We start from the raw sequence: 17,745 nt of genomic DNA on the forward strand, positions 1-17,745 counted from the left end.
AGGAAGTTCTGGGGAAAGGGAAACTAGTGAATGTACATGACAGGGCAGAGCCTGCCAGACGTGGAGGACCACGCCCGCTGCACCACAATGGAGCGACTGGCAGCTGTGATTCAAGGAGGTGTGAATTCCATCAAGGGGCTAAATCCCAGGAGCAAAGCTCCCATTCGTCTTCGGCTGCTGGGCTGCAACCCAGGGGTTGGGTTTCCTGGTGCAGATCCTGCAAGCACAGCTCTGCATGGGGAGTAGAATTGGTGCCTTGAATGCCATGCTTGGATCTAGGAGGCCTGAGTGCTGGTCCTTCTTCTGCCACTGATTTGCTAAGTAGCCCTGGGTAACTCACTTTGCTTCCTCATGCGCCTGTTTCTCCATCTGTAAAATGAGGATAGCAGCATTGCTAACCCCAAGTGCTCAAAATCATTAGTCAGTTCCCCACCCCACAAATCAGAAGACTGGCTTAAAATCACGAGGTTTAAAAAATGAGAGTTTGGGGGTCTGTTTATTTACCTTCAGGTTTCTGAGCCTTCAGGTGCACTTGGATCATGTTTTCAACCTTTGCTTCACAACTGGCAGGGCTAGGAAATTACTTTTCCTTTTATGGGGGAATCTCAGCTTTCATTGGACTCTCCTGATTCCAGGACCTGGGACTTTAAGGAAAAAAAATCCCAGCAAAATACTGCGAGACTCATGATAGATTCATGCAAGTAGGCAACGCAGGCATTGCCAGACTGGATCACACCCATGGTCCATGTACTCCAGTAGCCCCACACACAATGCTGCAGAGGAAGATGTAACAGGGTAATTAGTTACACTGGGGTAAAGCACCTTCAATGCTTGGAAAATACCAGACACTGAGATGAAACCAACAAACAAACCGTGATGCCATTTCTAGCCCGGTCATTAAACATGTGTTACCGCGTCATGTTGCCCAGGAATATTTGTGCCGGATTTTTTTATGCGCTGCAGGCTCTCTGTTGTCCAGTGGGCTTTGGATTCTGGGTCTGAGCAACATCTGGTGGCAGGTCTTTAGAGCTGTGCCAAGGAAAGGTGGGCAGGCTGTGGTGGTGGGGCAGTGGAGGGAGCTGGTAGCCCCGAGTTACAGCCCCCAGTTCTAGCACTGGCTTGGCTGAGGTCCCACAGGGAGTCCTGGAGCCTCAGGGACCGGAGGAGAAAGAGACGGGCTCCAGTGATGCCACGGGGGGAGGGCTGGGTCGAATTAGCTCCTGGCGGAGTCGGCGTGTCTGTGTTTCGTTGAAGACGGCCAGCAGCACGTTACCTACACTGGGGTTTGGGGAAGCCAGAGAGAAAGTGGCTCAGATGCCATGACAAGCAGGGGGCCAGTCCAGTGAACAGACCCGAGGCGCCGTGACAGTTCATGCAGGAGGACTCATGCAGCCCTTTAGGAGAAGATGCCATGGCTAGTGGAGACTCCCAGTCTGTTGCTGCAATAAGAGCAGTGGGGAGATGCGGCAAGGCGGCTGGGCAAGGGCTGCTTTCTGCTCCTTCCTGGGGGGGCTTTGGAATGGTTTGCATTCCGCGGAGATAAGGGGCCTGGGCTCTGCAGAGGGGAGCGTCTCAGGAATTCAGGGGAGGGGATCTGTGCTGGAGAAGAGCAAGAATCAGCCAGAGCTTCCATCCTGCATGGCAGAAATGCACCTGGTCCCCTCCTTCCGTGGGAATTCTCTTCTGAAGAGAGAATAACCCTTAGCTTAGAAACCTGGCTCCTCTCGGGCAGGACACAAAGCCTCAGGCCCTGATCACATACAGCAAAGGAGAATAATAACAATGACACTGTTTGGAGGCCACTCGGATGCCTTCACCTGAGGTGCTGTGTCTCCTTCCAGCCACCCTGTCTCAAAGAGCCAGCAGAGAAATAAAGGCAGTTTCGCAACCAGGGCTGAAAACGATTAGAGACCATTATTATTTACTGGGTGCAAACCCAGGATAAAAAGACAGTTTCCGCCCCTAATAGCTCACAGTCTAATCGGGAGAGACTGGGCCCAGTTTGCTCTGGCTGGTCGGGAATTTTTCAGCAGAAAGTCTTTTCACTGGAAAAAGACGATTCGTCAAAACTGGGACTTTGTGTGGAAACCCAGCGGTTTGGATGAAACTTTTGTTTCTCAGGTCCAGGATGGAGTATCTGGTCAAAGCCAGCGAGGGAGAACAGGTTACCGAAGAATGGCCAATAGCCTGGTGGCTAGGGCATGTTTAGGGACTGTGGGAACCCAGGTTCAAATCCCTGCTTGGTCTGATTCTCTTTGCCTTGCCCAATTAATAGGTAATTATTCATTCAAGGTGCAACAGCTCCAGCAAGTGAAAATGACTAATAGATCAGTGTAGGGATGGGGGAATCCCCAGAATTTTTGCTTCCTGGACAGCCCTGCTGTTTACATCTGGCCTTGTCTACACTGAAAAGATTTGCTGTTTTTGCTATCCTGCTCTTGTTAAAGTAGCCACCCACCCTCCCCATACAGATACAGTTCTACTGGCAGTGGAGAGAGCTACATCCCATAAAGCGAAGCGAGAGAGGCTGTACGGTATGAAGAGCTGTGCCAGGGTGTACAGACCCCGCACCAGTCAGGAAGGGGCTAAGGAGTTGCTGTGGTCTGGAGTCATCGTGCCCTACTACAGCTGCAAGGCATGTTGGGACTGGAGGAAGGGTTCAAAAGGGGGAAGCCCAGCTCAGCAGGAGGTGGCTCAGGGAGGACTGACCCTTGGTTCTCCAGCTCCAGGGGAGAAGCCCAACAGAGCCTGCGCCCGTGGCTATGGACTGTCCGAACCCGCTGAGAGAAAGGCAGGCCAGGCTATCAATGATTACCAAGCTGCTTTCTGGTGGGGGCCAGAGGAGTGGGGCTGGCCTGTGGCTTGCCGAAGGAAGAGAGGCTGATGGCTTGTTTGGGGCTGGTTGTTCTCTCCCTTGTCCTCTTGTTTCCTTGGAATCCCAGAAGGGTGGAACCCCAGAGACGCTGGTGACAGTGCAAGAGGACGCTGGTGAGGTTTCATTTACTGCTGCGAACTGCCTTTACTGGTTGATTTGTTGACGTGCCCCCTACTGAGTCAACGTGGGTGTGACACTTCCATTGCTCTCATGTTTTTCTACATTAAGTAAAGGTGTGTGAATGCTAATCAAAGAGGACATGGGCTGTATATTGGTTCTAAGTGGTACTTTTGATTTAGACCCATTGCACAGATCAGCTCAGGTTTATTCCTCCCAGTGTGCAGGGCCCAGCCAGGTGGAGGGACCGCAAAGGTTAATTTCCTTTATAAAAGTAAAAGGACTGCGGCAGAAGGGTGGCTAGAGGAGTCCCACCTATCCAACATCACCACTTGGATACTCTGGATCTCCTTCCCTGCAGACAACATCAGGCGCCAGGGCACACAGGTGAGCATTGCCTGCTCCCCAGTAACCCAGGAAGGAGGGGAAAGCGGGGCAGGGGGGTACATTTAGGGAATAAATCAGTATAAATTCTGTGTTGTTGATCTGAATAATAAGAGATGAGGCTGCAGCTGCACACTAAGGTCCTTTGGTGCCTTTCTCTTTTCTTTTCTTTTCCTTTCTTTTTTTTTTTTTGCAAATAGGAAAAAATATATTAAATGTTGAAATTAGAAAGCATCGTATTGCTGTAGACAACGGGGATGTTTATATCCTTTGGGCTCAGAAATAGCGTGTAAATAGACCTGACCTGACTTTCTCAGGCAGATACAGAAGAAACTCATGTTTCTAGAGAAAAAGCTCAGAAAATCAACATCCAAATAATGTAGTTAACAGAGCACAGTATTATGGACCAACAGTAAGTTCAGGTATTTATCCAAACTTTGAGTGGCAACAACACCAGACTCTTCAACAGTGCTTTGTCATCATATATAGAGTAAGTGCCATAACTGCAGTCAAAACTAGCCATCCTACATAACATGAGAACGGCCAAACTGGGTCAGACCAAAGGTCCATCCAGCCCAGTCCCCTGTCTTCCGACAGCGGCCAATGCCAGGTGCCCCAGAGGGAATGAACAGAACAGGGAATTACCATGTGATCCATCCCCTGTCGTCCAGTCCCAGTTTCTGGCAAAGGGAAGCTATGAACCAGTATAATATAACTGAAACCGTTACAAGTGTATTCTTGGAAATGCTGGCCTAGCTCAAGTTTTCCTCCCTTTCTTCCTCTTTCATTGCTCATTCGGAGAGAAAATAGTTCACAGACTAGTTTCTTTCCAATTTTTCCCCAAATTTCCAATTTTTCAGGGCAGACAGACAGATCTACATAAAAGGTTGTTACAAGGAGGAGTGTGAAAAATTGTTCTACTTAACCTCTGAGGTTAAGACCAGCAGCAAGGGGCTTAAATTGCATTAAGGACAGTTTATGTTGGACATTAGGAAAAACTTCCTAACTGTCAGGGTGGTGAAGCACTGGAATAAATTGCCCAGGGAGGCTGTGGAATCTCCATCATTGGAGATTTTTAAGAACAGGTTGGACAAATACCTGTCAGGGATGGTCTAGATCAGGGGTGGGGAAACTTTTTGGCCCGAGGACCACATCAGGGTTGTGCAACTGTATGGAGGGCTGGGTAGGGAAGGCCTTGCCTCCCCAGACATCCTGGACCCCGCCCTCTATCCACCCCCTCCCACTTCCCGTCCCCCCTCAGAACCCCCGACCCATCCAACCCCTCCTGCTCCTTGATCCCTGACTGCCCCCGCCCCTAACCGCCCCTTGGGACCCCACTCCCTATCCAACTCCCCCTGCTCCCCATCCCCTGACTGCCCCCCTGAACCTCCGCCCTATCCAACCACCCGCTGCTTCCTGTCCCCTGACTGCCCCTCATCCAATCCCCCAGCTCCCCGCCCCCTCACCATGCCGGAGCCAGCCACGCCGCCATACTGCCCGACGGGAGCAGCGGGCCAGAGCGCTGCCCGCACAGCGGCGTGGCTGCGGGGGAGAGGGAACAGTGGGGGAGGGGCCGGGGGCTAGCCTCCCCAGCTGGGAGCTCAGGGGCCGGGCAGGACAGTCCCACGGGCTGGATGTGGCCCGCGGGCCGTAGTTTGCCCACCTCTGGTCTAGATAATCCTTAGTCCTGCCATGAGGAGACTGGACTGGACTAGATCAGTGGTTCTCCACGAGAGTAACGCATACCCCTGGGGGCAGGCAGAGCTCTTCCAGTGGGTACATCAGCTCATCTAGAGATTTGCCTAGTTTTACAACAGGCCACATAAACAGCACTAGTGAAGTCAGTACAAACTAAAATTTTATACAATGACTTGTTTATCCTGCTCTATATAGGATACACTGACCTGTAAGTACAAGATTTATATTCCAAGTGATGTATTTTATAATTATATGGTAAAAATGAGAAAGTCGGCAATGTTTCAGTCACGGTGGGCTGGGATGCTTTGGTATTTTTATGTCTTGTTTTGAAGTGAGGTGAAACTTGGGGCTACACGAGACAAATCAGCTTCCTGAAAGGGGTACAGTCATCTGGAAAAGTTGAGAGCCGCTGGACTAGATGACCTCTCAAGGTCCTTTCCATTCCTACGGTTCTATGTTTTTTCCCCTAAAGTGCTCTGCTATTTAAAGCCGTGTCACTGCACATCTGCTTTATCCAGGGATTCCCAAGCTCACCTGGGTGAGGCACCGGTTCAACACAAAACCAGCTGGAACTTGGTGGCTCTGAATCTTTCCTTTTGAGCTTTTCAAAGTTGAAACTCACAATGAAGCTGTAGGAATGTGACCTCCCCTCCACGCACACACTCCCGCCCCCGCAGGGGCTGGGAAGGGTAGCTCAGCCTGGAGAGCTCTGATGGTGGGTAAATATTTTTCTTGGCAGCCAAATGGATGGGAGCCCTCCCATGCACTCAGCAGAGGAACCCTGGGAGGTTTGCACACAGTACAGCTTTGGAGAGAGCAGAGGGTGTGCTTAATTTGGGGGGGAGGGATAGCTCAGTAGTTTGAGCATTGGCCTGCTAAACCCAGGGTTGTGAGTTCAATCCTTGAGGGGGCCAGTTAGGGATCTGGGGCAAAAATTGGGGATTGGTCCTGCTTTGAGCAGGGGGTTGGACTAGATGCCCTCCTGAGTCCCTTCCAACCCTAATATTCTATGATTAATCGCAACCCTATGGGAGAAGATTGTGCTGTGAAATCAGGGCCCCTGGTGCACTGAGCCCAAGCCCAGCACAGGCAGGAGGGATAATTCCCTCCTTATTGCAAAAGGCTTTTCACCACCTATGTGTCTCTGGAATGGACCTGTGTCTCTGAACCTGCAGCCGATAGGAGAGGCTCTAGCCTTCCATCAGTGCACAGACCCCATAGGCTTTAGGGGCCCCGCAGCACACCACAGCCTGGCCCTGCTGCCCACTGTGGGTGCTGAGGAGACAGGAAGTGGGTAGATCCCTAGACAAAACTACCTGTCTCGACAGCCCAGAAAAAGTGGTTCTTGAGGCCTGGGCAGAAGTGATGGCAGCTCTCCGGGCTCCAGGACAGGCGCAGTCTTTGTAGCAGGAGGGTTGTGGGATGGATTGAGGGGCATATGCAGAGGTGGGGTGTGGGGAGCCCAGGACTGGGATAGTGCGGGGTGGGAAGAGAAAACCAAGCTTGCAATGCTTTGCCAGAGCTGCACATAGGCAGAGCTTGCCCATTGCCCGGGCCTGACATACTCAGCTGTGAGTAACCACTCTGTGGGTGGCAGGCAACTCTCGCTGTCAGCTGGGCAGATCCCTGTCTCTGGGAGGCTGCCGAGCTGACCAAGCGTCGCTCAAGCTCGTTGGTTAATTAGCTGAAGGGACAGGTGGGGCCTGGCCCCTGAGCAATGTGTCCAACACCCCTCTCCCCACCAAAACTGGGCCACCATCTGTGCAATCTCCTTCATAGAACCAGTGAGACGATAGCATGCAAATTAGCTGTGCAGTAAGGGTGGGGATTGGTTGAGTTACCACAGATACCATAATCGTAGAATCATAGAACTGGAAGGGCCCTCGAGAGGTCATCTAGTCCCGTCCCCTGCACTCATGGCAGGACTAAGTATTATCTAGACCGTCCCTGACAGGTGTTTGTCTAACTTGTTCTTAAAAACCTTCAATGATGGAGATTCCACAACTTGCCTGGGCAATTTATTCCAGTGCTTCACCACCCTGACAGTTAGGAAGTTTTTCCTAATATCCAATCTAAATGGCCCTTGCTGCAGTTTAAGCCCACTGCTTCTTGTCCTGTCCTCAGAGGTTAACGAGAATAATTCATCACCCTCCTCTTTGTAACAACCTTTTACATATTTGAAGACTTATGTCCACACTCACGTCTTCTCTTGTCCAGACTAAATAAACCCAATTTTTTCCATCTTTCCTCTTAAACCTTTCCTGAAATGTGGCACCCTGAACTGGACCCAGTACTCCAGCTGAGGCCTAATCAGCGCGGAGCAGAGCGGAAGAATTACTTCTCGTGTCTTGCTTACAACACTCCTGCTAATACAGCCCAGAAGGATGCTCACTTTTTTTTTTTTTTTTTTGCAACAGCATTACATTTTTGACTCACATTTTGTTTATGATCCACTATGACCCCCAGATCCCTTTCGGCAGTACTCCTTCCTAGGCAGTCCTTTCCCATTCTGTGTGTGTGCAACTGATGGTTCCTTCCCAAGTGGAGAACTTTGCATTTGTCCTTATGGAATTTCATCCTATTCATTTCAGACAGTTCTCCAGTTTGTCCAGATCATTTTGAATTCTAATCCTATCCTCCAAAGCACTTGCAACCCCTTCCAGCTTGGTATCACCCACAGACTTTATAAGTGTGCTCACTATGCCGTTGTCCAAATCAGTTATCGAGACAGTGAATAGAACCGGGTCCAGGACAGATCCCTGCGGGACCCCACTCAGTACGCCCTGCCAGCTCCATTGTGAACCGTTGTGAGCCCATGTCTATACGTCTAGTGCTGCAGATATGTGGTGAAGACACTCTATGCTGACGGGCGAGCGCTTTCCCCCTTGGCAGAAATAAACCACCTCCCCGAGCAGCATAAAGCAATGTCAGCAAACAACGCTGTGCACACAAAGGCTTATGTCGGGATCACTTAAATGACCCAGGGGGGTTGAATGTTCACACCCCTGAGCGACACAAGTTTTGCTGAAATAGGCTGCAGTGTAGACATTGCCTTCACTACTTTCTGAGAACGCTTTTCCAACCAGTTCTGCACCCACCTTACAGTAGCTCCATCTAGGCTGCGTTTCCCTGGTTTGTTTATGCAAAGGTTGTGGGAGACAGTATCTAAAGCCATACTCAGGGGTTCTCAACCTTTCTCTTTCTGAGGCCCCCCCACCTCACCATGCTATAAAAATTCCACCGCCTGCCTGTGCCACAACAACTGTTTCTGCATATCCAGTGGATTAAGAGCCAGGGCTAGCATTCGGGGGTATTAGGCAGGGCCATTGCCCGAGGCCCGATGCCACAGGGGCCTGCAAAGTTAAGTTGTTCAAGCTTCAGCTTCAGCCCAGGGCGGTTGGGCTCGGGCTTCAGCTTCAGCCCCGGGCCCCAGTGAGTCTAACACCAGCCCTACTCTCTATTTCCCCCATGCTAATTTTCCCCCTACTGTTACTCACACCTTCTTGTCAACTGTTTGAAATGGACCATCCTGATTATCACTGCAGAAGTTTTTTTTTCTCCTGCTGACATAGCCCACCTTAATCGATTGGTCTCGTTAAGAGTTGGTATGGCAGCCCCCATTGTTTCATGTTCTCTGTGTGTATATATATATATACACACACACACACACACACACCTTCCTACTGTATTTTCCACTCCATGCATCTGATGAAGTGGGCTTTAGCCCATGAAAGCTTATGCTCAAATAAATTTGTTAGACTCTAAGGTTTCAGAGTAGCAGCAGTGTTAGTCTGTATTCGCAAAAAGAAAAGGAGGACTTGTGGCACCTTAGAGACTAACCAATTTATTTGAGCATGGGATCCAGCAGACCCAGGTTCAATGCCTCACTTTGCCACAGACTTTCTGTGGGACCTTGGACAAGTCACTTAAACTCCCTGCCTCCATTCCCCATCTGTAAAAGGGGGATGAGACTGTTTCCTTTGCCTCTCTTGTCTATTTCAATTGTAAGCTCTTTGGGACAGTGACTCGCCCCCTTCTGTCTGCGCAGCACCAAGAACACCAAGAATCCAGTCTGGGTTGGGACCACTAGAGACTGCTGTAATAATTACTAATAATCTAAAGAACTATTAATAACATAGGAAAGAAAACTGATTAAACTGTTATCATTTCTTGGGCCTCTGTCGTTAAGGGTCTATACAGATTTCTTGTCTCCGCTCTCTTATGGCCCCTCAAACATTCTCCTTTTGTGCTGGAATTTGCCTGTTTCGTCTCAGTCCAAAGGGCAATTACTGGGAGTGAAATCCGTCCAGCTGTTCTTGAGTTATATGGTTTTTATCTTGACAGGGTCCCTTTAAAAGAAATAACACCAGAAGCGAGCACACTGCAGTCAAAGAGGAAATCTGCGGTTGGTTGGGTCTAGAGCGGAGCTGAGGATGAGAGAGGCCCGAAGGCTGAGGAATCTCAGGGAGTATAACAGTTACAGTAAGAATTTGACGGCTAAACATTCTGCTTCGAAGGAGGCGTCTGACCCAGGCTGAAATCCATCTCTCCTCCTCCACTGGAAAAATAAACGCTCTTCCAGACGCGTTTGCCTTCGTTGGTGTTTGCTGCGTGGGGAACAGGAGCAAGCAGAGGGGAAGGGGAATAACTTCTAGGGGTCACAGGGCTGGGAAAGAGACGCACATCGGGGGAGTCTGGAGTGAATTCAGGGCTTGTGATCAAGCCTGACTCTGGGATACATGCTCCCTCATTGGTCACGTGTAGTTTCAGAGCCAGATTTCCTCTTACCACCCTGAAATCCTGACCCAGAGGGGCCACCTCTAATGGGGAAGGGGAGGGTTCAGTTTTTGGCATCCCTGGTAGAGCATCCCACAAGAAAGGCCAGTACGGGGGGTGGGGTTTTGCCACATGATCACCTTTTCCCTAGAAGACCCCCAATGTCCTCTTATCCAGAGCACCCAAGACCCGTCTGTGACACACCAGGGCACAATCCAGATACATGAGCAGCTGTCCTGCAACCTGGGCTGCCTTACCATGCCTTGCTGAGGTGGCTCCCACCTGGGACACTCACAAACGACCAAGCAGCCTGCAAATCGCAACCTGATTGTTGTGAGCCAGCCACACTGGGGTTACACTCTGGCTCTCACCAGCCTTGGTTATACTGCAGAGTGACCCCAACACCTCCCCAGTCCCAGATTTCCCCCCAGAAATGTGTGCCCTGTACTGCCCAGCCCTCTCCTGGACAGTACAGAATATTTTAAGTCCATCATAACTTAAAGGGAATAATATGCCAGCTCATTAGCTCAAATAGAAATTCAGACACTTCAGTTTAAACACACTGGATTAGATAGAGCAGTAAAACAAGTTTCTTAACTACAACGAGATGGATTTTAAGTCAGTATACGTAACGAGGCATAAACATCAGACATGGTTACAAGACAAATAAAGATAAGACGATTACTAATACCAAACGATACCAGATTCAAGCAACGTTTCCCCCCACATGCCCTCAGCAGCTGACCAAACCCTGTAGGTCAGGACCGATCTCCCAGAGTCCAGTGAGTTCCTGCTTTGTCACGTCAGGTGCAGTGAATGCAATGGGGGCACCTTGGGGTGTTTGTCTCTCCTTTTTATAGTTTCAGTCCCTCTCTTGAAAGACTTTTCCAGCTGGGCACTAGGAGACAAAGTCTATGGGGAAGGATGTTCCCTGCTGGCTTTTCTCACCTGTTTGAGCTTTCATTGCTTCCCTTCCTGCTTGATGACTATGTTTGCTGCTTAAATGCAAATGAAGCAGAGCACACATTCCTCTGTGTAGGACAGACCTGTTTGCTGACCACTGTTTGGGCAGGGCAGAGGGGCTTGGAACATGTGTTAATAACACCATACAGGGACATCTTACTGATTTGCATACAGTGTTGCCACACACATTTTATCAGCAAATTATGAGTTTGCCAGTGATCACTTACAAGACATGCCTGGTACAACAATTATTACAGTAGTGTTCAGGGTGTGACCAAGGGGTCCATTCTGTCCCACCATCCTATTGCAAGGTCTTAGTAGATGGAAAAGACTGACCGTGGTACATAAGGGTTGGGAGATCTTGGGATGGGAGACTGCCTGTCCTGGTATTATTAGATATTTGTATCACAGTAGCTCCTAGAGGGCCCCAGCCAAGATGCGGGGCCCACTGGGCTGAAAGACAGGCCCTGTGCTGAAGAGCTCTCAAATTAAAAGACACAAGCAGTTCGTGCAATACTGAAGGGATGGAGGACAAGGATAACACTGGCCAAGACTCTAGCTAGGAAGAGCAAGGTAGCCCTTGGGAACAGGCCAAGGGCATTGAGTCAGAAAGCATGTGGTCTTGTCCCGTCTCTGTCTGGCCGGCTTCGGCTGACTGTGTCTATGTGCAGCATGTGTCTGAATGGGGCCCTGCCCAGATGATGGATGTGGGACAAGGGGCAGCCAGTCTGTTGGGAGTTGTGTAGCCTCAGTTGCCCCCCAGGACAGAGCCCTCTGTCACTTTCTAAGCTGGCTTGCTCCTCACATCACAAGGAACCTTTCCTGTGCTCTGGGGCCAACTTTTTCTGTGGAAATAGCACGATCCTGCTGGACTGTCTCTCTCCCAGCTAGCTGTGGGATCAGCACCATTACAGAGACTGAGCAAAAGGTGGTTTATTAAGAGAATTCATACTTTCTCCGAACAGGAAAATCTCCCTCCTGTCCCTTGTTTAAAGCCCCCGAGACCTCCCCACCTTGCCAAAGCGCTTGGATGGGGGTTAAAGCATTTTCCATGTAATAAAGGCTCACAACTGGGCAAGCGCTTGGCTCCTGAAATGCAAACAACCCAGCTGAAACCTAATCCGCCTCCAGGAGGCTGTCAGCCCGGCTAATGTGTCTGCAACGGAGATTTCCAGGGCTAAAAGCTTTCTTGTCCGTGGCAGATTGATTACACCTGCACCTTGTTATTGCTCAAGTCGCTGCACTCCTGAAGGCCTGTAACAGTGCCAGAGACAGACATGGCCTGCTGCTCAGCAGGAACAAAGGAATGGAGAGGCGAGGGAGAGAAAAAGGGTGGGGGAGACAGCGCAAGAGAATCAGAGCGAGACAGAAAGAGAAAGGAGACACCTTAGCTTCATTCCTCTCAGGCCAGCCCTTTCCAGGGAGCACAGAGCTGTTCCTAGCCCCTAAGCCCCAAACAGGGCCCACTGGCTTTATCAACCCTTTAAAAGCAAGGCACCCTGGCAAGCTCTTTGGAGGGCAGGGGGAAGGTTCTCTGGGGCCTGACCAGGAATTGCAGCCATTTAAAGGTGGGAGGTTTTAAAACCAGTTTCATTGTTGTGAAAGCCCAGTGTGGCTGCTCTGATTTGGGGTTAAAAGCAGCTCTTTTAAGATTAGCTTAAACCTGATTCCACTCACCTTCAATGAAACCCAAATCAGCCTGATGTAAATGGAAATCAGAGCAGCCACACAGGGGGTTGCCACTCTGAGTGTAGACAAGGATTTGGAATGGGCTTTTGGCAGCTGGAAGCAAGGGTTATATTTGGCAGATGCTAAGCAGGTTGGGCCCATCTGTCTAGGTATTTATATTGTTGCCCTTTCTACTGATACCAGTGTCCTGTTCTCATACTAGGGTTGCTATGCTGGTGAGCAGTAGCAGACTTCCAGGGCCTTCCAGCTCAGCTGCCCAGCAGAGAAGAAATCAGTGAGGTGGCGTCTGGGTATGTTCTAAGCATCCTTTGCTTTATTTACACATCAAGTCCTGGCACAGAGGCAATCAAACAGCATGCAGGGCAATCCCTTCTCCTGGGAATCTCAGCTCAACATCTATTTCTCCAGGAGCGGCTCTGCCTCAAGAACTTACTATAATCAGAGCCCACAGCAGGTAGCAAATGCTCCTTTTGCTCACACAGCTCCCTTTCTCTCCAAACTACCAGAATGTAGATATTTATATACCCCAAACTAACAATCGCACAGCCTGTCTTCCCGGGCGTCAAAACTTGCTTGCATGCTAAGAAAAATAATTTGGAAGTTTGTGTGTAACAGTTCCACCTGATGACACATGTCATAACAATACCCTGCTCATTGTTGGGGTTATCTGAGTGCCTGACAAACACATACATATAATAATTCCCACCAGAAGGGATTCCCCAGGATCTCTAACTCCAGCGTACCTCTTTCTATCACTTGAGCTAAGGGAGTAACTCCATTAGCTGCTGGCAATAGTAGGGTGTTATCCTGTGGTGAATGGCCCACTAGAGGGGGACTGGACACACCTAGCCAGGGTGCTGCTGGATATATAAATTACACACGGTCAAAAGATTTTTTTTTCCAATGAAAAATGGCTTTTTAACTAACATGAGTGTTTTTGTAAAAAAAATGTTCCTTTTGGTCAAAATGTTCTGGGGTTTTTTGTTTATTTTTTTTCATTTTAGTAAAAGAAAAAAATCAACTTCTGACAGTGGCCAATGCCAGGTGCTTCACGGGGAATGAACAGAACAGGACAATTGCAGAGTGATCCATCCCCTGATGTCCACTCATGGGCAGGGAGGGGCTTTGAACCGCAGAGTGTTTTGGGCCAGCTGCTACAGCATTTCCTTACGTAGCCTGTACAGCAGGCTCTAGGGTGAATTCCAGGAGAGAAGATCATGGGGACCTGGTGGAGAGAGAGGATCAGGGAGCGACAGCTGGGGGCAGTAGGCACCTAAGGCCTGTCCTGGGTGGATGTGAGGGGCAAGGTGGGACTCCTGGCCAGAGCAAGAGCAGCCCCATTTGTCCACTGCTTGAAACAGTTCTTCTTTAGAGAGGCTAGTTATTGAGACTCACTCTGCCGGGGAGCTGGCTGGTGGGGGCTCGCTCTGCCGGGCCGGCCGCCGGGAAGCTGGCTGGCGGGGGCTCGCTCTGCCGGGCCGGTCGCCGGGGAGCTGGCTGGCGGGGGCTCGCTCTGCCGGGCCGGCCGCCGGGGAGCTGTGCCACTGGGTTCCCCGTTTTGTTTCACTCTCAGGGAACTGAATTTCTTGGGGGTTTTCCTCTGCGTTTCGCTCTGATCTTTTCATACAGCCCCAGCATTCAAGGCAAACTGAGGACAAATGAAAAGTGCACAGGCTTTGCACAGGCCCACTCTGTTAGAAAATCCTCCCCGCTCTCTCTCCCTCCCTCCCTCCCTCTGTCTGACCGCCCCTCCTGCTCCGGCTGATAGCTCAGAGTAACACGAAGGCTGAAGCGGAGTAAGTGAGAGGCTGCATGAGCTTGAACGAAGACACGAGAAGCACTCAGTGTGCATGATATTGTCAAAGAGCCTTGGTACAACATGAGCTGCCTTAATAGCTACACCACGTCCATTCATGCAGCTGGCAGAGCCAAGACACAGCAAACCAGGGACTTGTATTTCCCCGGCTCTCCAAGCCCCGGAGCCTAAACCTCTGTGACAGCGACACAAGGAGCAATAATTCATCCCTGCTCAGCTCAGTCTCATGGCATTTAGCCACCTCCATTTCTCCTCACCCAGGAGTGGCACGACTTCCGCAGGAGCACAGGGGATAATGTTCTGCCTAAAAGGAGCATAGTGTTTGCAAGCGCCATTGGAGGGCAGCTGTCAAGGCGACAAGCCAATGTCTCAGACACAGTTCTCGCCTTCTTTGCCTTGCTAATAGCGCCCAAGATTGCTAAGAAACCAAACGAATTCTAATAAATGTCCCATTCGCTCGGCTCCTGCTACAGCCAGTTCTCCGGGTCACTTGGCCTTGCATTTGCCTTTTGTTTTCAAAAAGATAGTACCTCTCTAGCTCCCCAGGGCACAGGATGCAGAGGCTCTGTGGATGAGGGGAAAGCAGTGGACGTGTTATTCCTTGAATTTAGCAAAGCTTTTGACACGGTCTCCCACAGTATTCTTGCAAGCAAGTTAAAGAAGTATGGGCTGGATGAATGGACTATAAGGTGGATAGAAAGCTGGCTAGGTCGTTGGGCTCAACGGGTAGTGATCAATGGCTCCATGTCTAGTGGGCAGCCGATATCAAGCGGAGTGCCCTGAGGGTCAGTCCTGGGGCCGGTTTTGTTCAATATCTTCGTTAAAGATCTGGAGGATGGCGTGGATTGCACCCTCAGCAAGTTTGCAGAGGACACTAAACTGGGAGGAGTGGTAGACACCCTGGAAGGTAGGGATACGATACAGAGGGACCTAGACAAATTAGAGGATTGGGCCAAAAGAAATCTGGTGAGGTTCAACAATGGGGGGAGTGATAGCTCAGGGGTTTGAGCATTGGCCTGCTAAACCCAGGGTTGTAAGTTCAATCCTTGAGGGGGCCAGTTAGGGATCTGAGGCAAAAAAATTGGGGATTGGTCCTGCTTTGAGCAGGGGGTTGGACTAGATGACCTCCTGAGGTCCCTTCCAACCCTTATATTCTGTGATTCTAAATCCTGCACTTAGGACGGAAGAATCCCATGCACCGCTACAGACTAGGGACCAAATGGCTCAGCAGCAGTTCTGCGGAAAAGGACCTAGGGGTTACAGTGGATGAGAAGCTGGATATGAGTCAGCAGTGTGCCCTTGTTGCCAAGAGGTCAATGGCATTTTGGGCAGTATAAGTAGGGGCATTGCCAGCAGATTGAGGGACGTAATCGTTCCACTCTATTCGACACTGGTGAGGCCTCATCTGGAGTACTGTGTCCAGTTTGGGGCCCCACACTACAAGAAGGATGTGGAAAAATTGGAAAGAGTCCAGCGGAGGGCAACAAAAATGATTAGGGAACTGGAGCACGTGACTTATGAGGAGAGGCTGAGGGAACTGGGATTGTTTAGTCTGCGGAAGAGAAGAATGAGGGGGGATTTGATAGCTGCTTGCAACTATCTGAAAGGGGGTTCCAAAGAGGATGGATCTAGACTGTTCTCAGTGGTAGCAGATGACAGAACGAGGAGTAATGGTTTCAAATTGCAGTGGGGGAGGTTTAGGTTGGATACTAGGAAAAACGTTTTCACTAGGAGGGTAGTGAAGCACTGGACTGGGTTACCTAGGGAGGTGGTAGAATCTCCTTCCTTTGAGGTTTTTAAGGCCTGGCTTGACAAAGCCCTGGCTGGGATGATTTAGTTGGGGATTGGTCCTGCTTTGGGCAGGGGGTTGGACTAGATGACCTCCTGAGGTCCCTTCCAACCCTGATATTCCATGATTCTATGAAGAGCTTGGAAACATGAACCTCCAAGGCTCCAGCACCAGGGGGCAGAGAAAAAGACTCTCTCCCCACATTGATCATCTTCCAAATCTTATGATTTTTAAGCAAGTCTTATGATTTCCAAGGGCCTGACTCATAAAGGGAAGGGCAATAAGTCAGTTTCACTGTCTCTGTCTTCTTCGTTTCACTTCTCTGTTCCTGCCCTCCAGCTAAACTTCCTCTCTGCGGAATTCGATTTTTATTGTTGTATAATTTTGACAGATCATATTGAGGTTCGTTTTTCAGCCTTTTTTCGCTATTTAAATTTTCACAGTTGCAGGAACTTATGGGGGAAGGGGAGACAATAATTTAATGAGTGTCGAGGTTGAGATTCCAAAAGTTAAAGCTTTGTGAACTGTTCAAACACCCATTGTAAATGTCGTAGGAGCAGCAGTGATCTGTATGCTCTGTGTGACTATGCTCTGTATAACCTATATGTTCAAAAGGTCTGTTACACCTTCCCCCTCCCCCGCCCGTTTTGTCTCCTCTCCCCCTTTGAATACCTGTGAAATGGCTTTCCCCCTCCCCCTCCCTCCTGGAACGCTTTGGGGATGGATGGGCTGCTTGAGCAGCGGGAAGATCAGAAAAGCTCCCAGGTGGACAAGGTGTCTGGGACTCTGATTAGGCAGCGCTCACATGCCCAGTGCGTGGACACTGGCCGAGGTGGAGTGTGACCAACCAGACAAGGCCAAGTCATCTCTAGTCGCAGGCCGTGAGGAGTAGGTCCTTAAAAGGGGAAGGGGCCACGTGCTCAGGAATGCACTCACAAGCTTGTACCTCCCGTGAAGGCCCTTCGCCCGGACCGCCTGGCCAGTGGTTCGCCGCCTTGCACTCCATCATGCCTCGGGATGACTGACCTCCATCGCCCCGCCCATGGCTGCGCTGTGGGACACTTACCTGGAAGGATCCTGACATCTCCAGTGCCGGGCCTGTCCTGGGAGCGTAAGTATGCGAGTGTGAGTGTGACCCCCCTCCCCCTTCTTTTGAGCTTAGCCATCAGTATAATAAACGTGCTGCTTTCTGCCAAACTCTGGTGGGTCATTAGTCCACCCTAAGCTTACTAGCTGGCCCAATTTCAGGTAATAGTAAACGGCACATGTAAAAGTAGGCAAAGTAAATATCTTTAAATCAACAATGACTCTTCCTTTGCGCGTCCATTTGTCACAAGCCGAGCTGAGAAGTCGTAAATCACTGCATTGTGAGTCTAGCAAGTTTTCATAGAATCATAGAACCATAGAATATCAGGGTTGGAAGGGACCCCAGAAGGTCATCTAGTCCAACCCCCTGCTCAAAGCAGGACCAATTCCCAGTTAAATCATCCCAGCCAGGGCTTTGTCAAGCCTGACCTTAAAAACCTCTAAGGAAGGAGATTCTACCACCTCCCTAGGTAACGCATTCCAGTGTTTCACCACCCTCTTAGTGAAAAAGTTTTTCCTAATATCCAATCTAAACCTCCCCCACTGCAACTT

General features: G+C 50.1%; 1 protein-coding gene across 2 annotated transcripts in view; it reads right to left on the minus strand.

Annotated features, from left to right (window-relative positions):
• The window catches only part of SIGLEC1 (sialic acid binding Ig like lectin 1), a 71,491-nt gene extending 54,244 nt beyond the window's left edge, over positions 1 to 17,247 (minus strand). The window contains exon 1 of one of the 2 annotated variants that reach the window (XM_073343057.2): positions 17,174 to 17,247. The gene's annotated coding sequence lies outside the window, so the exon portion shown is untranslated. Of the gene's footprint in view, positions 1 to 17,043; positions 17,143 to 17,173 lie in introns of those variants that run through there. The other variant, XM_073343059.2, reaches the window with a different exon arrangement.
• Positions 17,248 to 17,745: the final 498 nt, after the last annotated feature.

The sequence above is a fragment of the Lepidochelys kempii genome, chromosome 4 (assembly GCF_965140285.1).
Source record: "Lepidochelys kempii isolate rLepKem1 chromosome 4, rLepKem1.hap1, whole genome shotgun sequence".
Lineage (NCBI taxonomy): Eukaryota > Metazoa > Chordata > Testudines > Cheloniidae > Lepidochelys > Lepidochelys kempii.